A 9,136-nucleotide genomic window follows, 5' to 3' on the forward strand; every position below is an offset into this window, starting at 1 on the left:
AGGAAAAGAAAAAAGATACAGGGGGAGGGAATCAAATTGGCTCCAAGCCAAAGGCCAGATGGAACAACTCTGTCTTACAGGCCCTGCGGAAAGAAATCAGATCCTGCAGGGCCCTGGTCTCATGAGGCAGAGCGTTCCACCAGGCCAGAGCCAGAGTTGAAAAGGCCCTGGCTCTGGTTGAAGCTAATCTACCTTCCTTAGGGCCCAGGACCACTAGGGTGTTGCTATTTATGGACCTTGAGGCTTTCTGTGGGGCATACCGGGAGAGGCGGTCCTGTAGTTACGAGGGTCCTAGGCCGTGAAGGGATTTAAAGGTCAAAACCAGCACCTTAAATCTGACCCTGTACTCCACCGGGGGCCAGTGCAGCTTGAAAAGCACTGGGTGAATATGCTCCCATGGCAGAGACCCCGTGAAGAGCCTCACTGCAGCATTCTGCAACCGCTGGAGTTTCTGGGACAGCTTCAAAGTCTAGAGGAGAAAAGCTGGGAAATACTGGATGATGAGGAGCAGCTAGAAGAGCATACACCAGGAGAGAGACAGCTGGCTGATTCAGTGTCTTTGGATAGCATCCCTGAAGCCCCACCCCACTCTTTGCCTAAGACTAGATGGGCTTGGAAAGTGATGGAACAGAAACCGCAATGTCAACAAGCTCAGATTACCCGACGTAGGAGTGACATAGATTAATGGGGATGAAAGGGGTAAACCTTTACTGGGAGCAACGCCATATTTTAGCGTGCTATGCTTTCATTTCTCTCTCGCTGTGATTACTTATCCAGTAAGAACGCTCCTTCCATTTGATCTGCTTCATTACTGCCACCGGGGAAGAGATCCAATTTTCTGAAGCTTGAAACTAGGATAGAGAGAGAAGGCTGTGTCCCAGCATGCTTCTGCTGCTCATTTCAGAGAGAGAAAGATACTGGCCATTGAGGGCTAATGTTGATGCTGTTGAAGCACCAAAGAGAAGGACTAGTCATTGTGACCTTGTACTGATGGTCAAAGAGAAAGACTGGCCATTGTGACCCCATGCTGCCATGGTAATGTTGCTTGCCTGAAGGAGCATGACTGCTTGAGGGAGAGAGACTGGCCATTGTGACCTCATGCTGAAGCTCTTGCCTAAAGGAGGAGCTGACCATTGCAACCCTTGAAGGTGGGAAACTAACTGCTGTGATCTCATGCCACAGGTGGTGGTGGTGGTGATTTTATACAGTGGTACCTCGGGTTAAGAACTTAATTCGTTCTGGAGGTCCGTTCTTAACCTGAAACTGTTCTTAACCTGAGGTATCACTTTAGCTAATGGGGCGTTCTGCTGCCGTGGCACCGCCGCCACACGATTTCTGTTGTCATCCTGGAGCAAAGTTCTTAACCCAAGGTACTATTTCTGGGTTAGCGGAAACAAAATAAAATAAATAAAATTTATTTTAGCGGAGTCTGTAACCTGAAGCATCTGTAACCTGAAGCGTCTGTAACCCGAGGTACCACTGTATAAGTAATGCCCAAATGGCTTCTTTCCTGAAGGAAAGAGATTGGGCATCATGCTGATGTGGCCTGGCTGAAGGAGAGACCTCCTTCAGGTGACCAAAGGCCATAGTCACCTCATGTTAATGCTGCTTGCATGAAGGTAAGAGATGGCCATTGTGATTGTGATGCTGTCTGTCTGAAGGAGGTAGAATGGCCACTGGGAAGGAGAATGTTCCTTGGAAGGAGACTGTCATGTTTCAGGGCAGCTGTGCCCATTTGCCTCAAGGCACCCAAAATGATGGCCTTTGGTCAGTAATCCTTGCAGTCTCAAGCAATGTTTCCCAACCATGGGTCTCGGACTACAATTCCCGTCATCCCTGACCACTGGGCTTGCTAGCTAGGGATGATGGGAGTTGTAGTTCAAAAACAACTGGAGACCCAAGGTTGGGAAACACTGGTCTAAAGCAATGCCTACTGAAGTTCACTTGTCCCATAGCAAGAGACTGACTGAGTCAAGCAACTTTGGAGACGTAGCTATTTGGAAGCAAATGCTCAAGGAAGAGCACTGCCCGCTTCTAGCAGGAGCTCCTTGCATTCATTATCAGCTGTACCGCTATGAAGCTCAACACCAGGGCAGGACCGCCCATGTGTCTAGGCAGACACTGAGCAAGAACACAAAGAAACAACTTCAAATCCAGGAGGAAATTGCACGTTGCTATCCACAGCCTAGATCTGCAAACCAATCTGTGTGCTTGGCTTGGGTGTTTTATTATTATCCCCCACTCCCAACATACAGTCTAGAGGATAAATGGGGAGGGGATTTCCTCTGGCTTGTCCAGTATTAAAAAAAAAAAAACTTATGGGTGTTCTAGGGACATCACCCGCTCTCTACAGCCATCTAATTTTGCTCTGCATAATGACCTTATATCAGAGGAATTGGATCCACTCCCAATTCCATATAGCATTCTCACAGATTTCATTGGCTTGTAAATTTTAGGCAAGGAGCAGATGTGCCAGGTCCCCATACATCCTTCGGTATTGTGCGTCAGCTGCACAATCAACAGTGCCAGGTCCTTGCATAGCCATAATAGTTTTTTCCTGCTTAGCTTGAGAAAAGAAAACAAGTTTCCAGTGACTGAAAGGCAGAGACTGGGAGGCAGAGGCTTTCTAACTGTGTGGCCCATGGCTGGATATTTGGTATGCTGGGTGAAAAAAATCAGCTGAGATGCTTTTTGCAAGGATTCAGATTTGGCAGGGACTGCTAGGCCTCACACACCTGCTGGACTGAGCAACCAGAGAGTGCCCCAGGGCCATTCTTTGGGGGGGAAGATGGCTGCCATCACCGGGCCCATGGAGGCAGCTATCTATTTGTACAAGAAGGTCTCAAAGAATGACACAATGTGATGATGTTGACAGTGGTGGAGCTTCATGCTCCGGCACCAGGGGCAGAGAGCAGGCGGGGGTGTGGCTGGCGCACGTCCCGGGGGCGTGGTGCCCAGTGCAGGGGGGGCAGCCGCAATGGCACTGCACCGGGATTGTGGTGCCAGGGGTGGGTGCTTCTCCCATCCCCCTCTTCCTCCGCCAGTGGATGTTGATCCTAAGAATATCTTTGGGAATCATATCACAGTGTATGCACACACATGGTTGTGGTCACTGGGCACATCAAGAGTAGAAATGGGGCTACAGCTCTCTTACATGCAATTGGGTTCTTGTGAATCCCTTATTTATACAGTGGTACCTCGGGTTAAGTACTTAATTCATTCCGGAGGTCCGTTCTTAACCTGAAACTGTTCTTAACCTGAAGCACCACTTTAGCTAATGGGGCCTCCTGCTGCTGCCGCGCCGCCGGAGCACGATTTCTGTTCTTATCCTGAAGCAAAGTTCTTAACCTGAAGCACTATTTTTGGGTTAGCGGAGTCTGTAACCTGAAGCGTATGTAACCCGAGGTACCACTGTATCTGCATTCACCAGTGGTGTGCGGTCAATGGACTAGGGAGACTAGGCTAATCCCCTAAATGTTCCCCTGGTGCCTCCTGTGGGATGTGTCATCACTGTAGCAGTCAAATACAACATTTCCTGTTGCCTAGAGTGGACACACAGTGGAATGTTGCTCCAGACAGGGAGGACTTCCTGTCATACCTGCTCTGGAGCATCCTCCCCCTGTGTGTGACCAGGTAGATGGGTGTGACCCTAGCAGACCCGAAAAAAGGACTGGTCACACAGCCATCTTCCTCTTTGGGACTTCTTTGGCTCTTTTGCCATCTTCCACAAGGCTCATCCTTACAGAGGATGGAAGCCACAAGGTAGAAAGTCTGAACCCTGTCTCAGACTTTTTTTTCTCTATAAATGTAACTGTAGCCACAAGATAAAGCCTGCCTTCAGGATACTACTGTGAACTGAATGCAAGTAACTTTACCATTACTTTTAAAGAACTGTCGTGTTGTTGTTGTTGTTGTTATTTTAAGAGGGAAATAAAGGGGAAATTTACCAGGAAAAACCAGAGTGGATTGCTTAGCTTAAATGATTCTAACGAATCCATCAATTTGCTTCCAGTAGCGTGCAAGGGAATGTGCTCTGCTACTTGCTCACTAATGTGAGTGTGGAAGGATAATATTTAATTAATATAGCCTCTCCTACTTTCTTCAACATTCCCACACCTCCCTTCCAAAGCCCAGGAAGCTTCTGCCCAGCTTAGGGAGGGAGGCACAATGCTCATGTGTGCGACATTCCTCTTCCCCGCATTGCCCTCACAAGCTGGCACCTCTGGCTGTAACTGTTCCCCTACAAAAAATTTCACTGCATGCTACTGGCATTCACCAAGTCACACACCCAGAGAGGGCTGAGAGAGGTTAGGAACTTGGTCATTCCACTGTTAGTGACCACGTATCTATCTTCAATGAACCCTTCCATACATGTGGAAATCAATGGTCCTTGAGAATGTCAGCCGAAGAATAGATGATGCCATTGATCTTTCAGCACTCCGTGTCTCTTGCATTCACTATCAAAACAGGCTTGAAAACCCAAATTTCCAATTGACTTAATGAATTTAAAACATAATTGGAAAAGAGGGTAGATAGCATTCTTGAAATAACCAAGACTTCAAAGGAGTCCTGTAAATTTCGACATGAAAGAGAATTAACATCCTGAAACAAGAAGCAGAAAATGGGGCGGTTTAGGGGCCTTTTTATGCCTTCCTCATGCTTTGCCAGTCTTCTACAGTGCTGAGATTTAAGAATTAAAGCTTTCTTAAGGTATAAATAAGAAACTGGCATGTTTAGCCTTGCTATTTTATCGAGGTTGCCCTCATTTGCTTGTTTATAAGACATTGTGGCTGTTTCTTCTCTGCTGTGGCATCCTTCCTCAATAAATTTTACCAGATCTGGGTGCTTTAAAATTTAGACACTTCCTGTCATTAACACTTGAGAGGTCTGCTATTAACTATATTTGGTAGCATTTCCGAGCAAGGATTTTTAATAATGTGAAGGGAAAAGCTGCTATCCCTCACCCAGAGCATCAAAGTAATGATGAGGCATTTGGTAAACAAAACTGGAATTCTATTTAAATACCGTTGATGAAGGTTATGGATTAATGATTACTCAGATAAGCCCATGAGATAGCAGTTGGGGGAGCTAGATGGTGGCAGCTCACAGGCTCGTTCTTTCTTCCCTGCAAGGCAAGCTCTGCTGTGTAGAAAGCTTTGCATTGCATTGTCACTCTTCCATGGCTTCTCTTTGATGCAGAGCCATTGAGATTTAGATGCAGGAAGCATTTTGTAGGGCCAATGTTCTGGTTCTTTCCCAGTCCTTCCTGGACAACTGACATACACATTTTGCCTGAGGAGGAACTCCCAGATTTGCTTTGCATTTTGCAGGGTGAGGGAGAAACAGGGACGGGAGGGGATGGGAATTAAAATCTGGAGATCCGGGGAGACAGATGAACCATGCTTATTTCAATATTTTCAAATTGAACGCTGCTGTGGCAATGACAAAAATTATGGTCCAATCAAAAGCCTAACTAAATGTGAGCACTTGATGTATCAGAGTAATAACAAAGGAGCAATAGGACAGATTTATCAAATACTTTTCTTTGATAATATAAAAATAATGTCATTTCAGAACAAGTGGGAAAGAGATTTAAGGGCTCTGTGTCAAAATATATTGGGCAATGGATATGAAAAAACACCCTTTTTAGTACCTTGCAATTGGCAAACTTGAAAGAAACCCTGTTTAAAATGTCCTGTGGTTGATATGTGATACCACATAAATTGGGAATTATAGAACTTGGATTATGACACGTCCTAGAGATGTTTGAAATGTTACGTTGATCAAGTGTATATATTTTGGAGATGTGAAATTATTATTTTTTTGGGGGGGGGGGACTGACTTTATGTCATTGTATTTTGAGCAGATGACTGAACAGAAGATTCCAGAAGGTCCAGTGTTGCTCTTTTATAGTCCAGATTTACGGTGTGCATCCCTACTCAGACCAATGGTGGACTTGGGTATTATGGTGCGAGGTCAAATTTGTTGCCCCTCAGTACAAAGGCTGGTAAGGAGGTACCTGTCTTTGGAAAGGAGATGCAAGGGTTCTGGCAGGGTCCTAGAGCCCACCCACATCCTTTCCAAAGCTTGGGAAGTGCTAACAAGGCTTTGGGAATGAGGAGGGAAGGCTCTAGGACCCTGTCAGAGCCTCATGTCTCCTGCCCAAGCCCAGCTCCCAGGGCCTATTCACTGCCTGCACAGCCCTAAATCCGCCCCATTAAGTTCAATGAAACTTAGTCGCACGTAAATGTGTATCGCACCCAAGACAGCCTGACAAAAAGTTGATTCAGGAAAAAAGATTGCCCCCCCCCACACAAACACATTCTTTTTAGCAAACATGAATATGCATTTGCTATCTAAAAGGTAAAGGTAAAGGTACCCCTGCCCGTACGGGCCAGTCTTGACAGACTCTGGAGTTGTGCGCCCATCTCACTCAAGAGGCCAGGGGCCAGCGCTGTCCGGAGACACTTCCGGGTCACGTGGCCAGCGTGACATCGCTGCTCTGGCGAGCCAGAGCCGCACACGGAAACGCCGTTTACCTTCCCGCTGGTAAGCGGTCCCTATTTATCTACTTGCACCCGGAGGTGCTTTCGAACTGCTAGGTTGGCAGGCGCTGGGACCGAGCAGCGGGAGCGCACCCCACCGCAGGGATTCGAACCGCCGACCTTTCGATCGGCAAGTCCTAGGCGCTGAGGCTTTAACCCACAGCGCCACCTGCGTCCCATTTGCTATCTACCCTTGCCCTTTAATAATAATAATTCTATTTATATGCTGCCTGTGGAGACTTCCAGCAAAATATTAAAAAAAAACTTCAAACATTAAAAACATTGTTGACATATTGTTCTCCCTCTGCAGCCGGAGGCATTCTGCCTCTGAATACCCATTGCCAGGAACTGAGAGTGGGGACTGGGCTGTCACATTCTGACTGGCCACTGTGAGAGCTGAATATTGGACGAGGTGGACCTTTGGCCTGGTCCGCCATTGCTCTGCTTATGTGTTTGAAGCTAGCCTAATATCCCATAGCAGCGGTACCCTATTTATCTACTTGCACTTGCATGCTTTTGAACTGCTAGGTTGGCAGGAGCTGGGACAGAGCAATGGGAGCTCACTCTGTTGCAGGGATTTGAACCGTCAAGCTTCTGATCAGCAAGCGTTTCCATGCGCTCTGGCTTCCATCACGATGTCCCATTGCGCCAGAAGCCACATGACCCAGAAAGCTGTCTATGGACAAACCCCGGCTCCCTCGGCCTGAAAGCGAGATAAGTGCCATACCCCATGGTCACCTTTGACTGGACTCAACCATCCAGGAGTCCTTTACCTTACCTTTACCTAACATCCTGTGTAATTCTGGTTGTTGTTGTTGCTGCTGCTGCAGTTTAGCTATGACATATGGTGAAGGAGGATGACTAAGGTGCAAATTCCAGTCTCTGAAAATCCTGCTTGGGAGTTGTCCATCTCTTAATAAGTCAAGTGGTGCCATTTGTGACAACAGCAAAAGCAGAGGTGCAGCATGGGGGGCCAGAAGGCCCATGGCCCCAGGCACACATTTTTGAGGGGGCACAAACAGGCAGTGTCAGGGACTGGGCAGAGGAGTGGTGTAGACTGCCTCCCATCCTGACTCTTCCAGGGAGGAGGAAGAGGGAAACACTATAGATTTACAACAGGGATTTGAGGGAGCTCAGAGGCAGATGAGGGGGAAAGTTGGGAAATCATGGGAGAACCAGGACAACACCTGGCTGACAGATTGTCATGAGAAAGCATTCCAGACCCTCCATCTCCCAGAACCCAGCGAGTCTTAAAAGCAGGAGAGCAAAGAGCTCAAAAATACAGGGCATGTAGCAGCACCTGTAGAGGAGGTGATATAATGACAATTGAGGAAGTGGGAAAGACGGGGGGGTGGAGATCCACTCAGAACAATGCCATTATCCAAGAGGTTGGGTTCTATAGCCTCTCTGTGTAAAGTTTGAAATAAAACAGGATGGTAAGGAACTTTTCCTTGTCGTTATACTTTCTTGGGCAACCAGCTGGGAGCCACTGACAGCATCCTGACAGGCATGGAGCCCTGGCAGCTGAGATGTGGCAGCAGGTGGATTGTTCTGGTGGGCAGGTGGATGGAGGCAGCGGGCAAGGAGCCTGTTGGAGGCAGGCTCCCTTCACCCTCCATGCAGACTCAGCTCATGACCCCCTGGTGCAATCCCAACCCCAGCTGCCTAGTCCACCAGGGAGTGCAACACTTGTCCTACCCCGGACGTGGGCAACCCATGTTATGCTACTGGGCAAGAGGGAATGTCCAAAGGGTAATTTTCAAGGATGGCTAACAGATTAGCCCCTTCACAGTTTGCTTGTCAACATTGTTTATCAGAGAGACTTTTAGGCAGAGGGAGTTTCCTAGGATGTTGCTTCAAAGTCCTCTTCAAGGCATCCATGATCATAAATTGGCTTTGTCTGCACCAGCAATTTCTTTTATTGCCCTCCTCCCCAAACCTCACTTAAAGAGATGTACACATTTTGAATGTGTAAAAAAGCATGGCGCTTCTTTATGTGGACATGCTGAAAATTGGCACCTATTATGTGGGACAATGGAGACAAATGACTTTTGAGCAGGCCCAGCTCCTGAGCAGACTGAAGGAGAGTGGCAAGAAAATGAAAACAATTTGTATTCAACGGTAACTGGTTGTTTTGTCACTCAAGCCTCACCCAGAACAAGTTTACAGTGATAAAATGGTAATATGTCCTACTTTCTAACCAGGCCCTCTATTTCTGGTGTGGGGAAACTTTGGGCCTCCATATGCTGCTGAACTGCAACTCCCAAATTCTACTTAGGCAACATAAGGGTATCCACACCTACTCTGGAATAAAAACTGAAGAGAAGAACTGCTCATTTACAGAAACTGCACCTCAATAAATCATTGCAAAATAATATTGTCGCTTCATAACAATCATTAACTTAAAAAAAAATAGGTCATTGAAATATTGTCCCCCCACCAGCTGTAATAAGTTAATGTTTTTTGTTTTGTTTTTTCAAATCATGGCCATTATTTGCCAGTTGACCAAATATATTTAACTGGTCCAATACCAGTTACTACTTGTTGTGAGTCTTTTTCTTGTAATATCTTCATGTGACATATTAATGGGA

This window comes from Podarcis gaigeae (genome assembly GCF_964106915.1).
Source record: "Podarcis gaigeae genome assembly, chromosome: 5".
NCBI lineage: Eukaryota > Metazoa > Chordata > Lepidosauria > Squamata > Lacertidae > Podarcis > Podarcis gaigeae.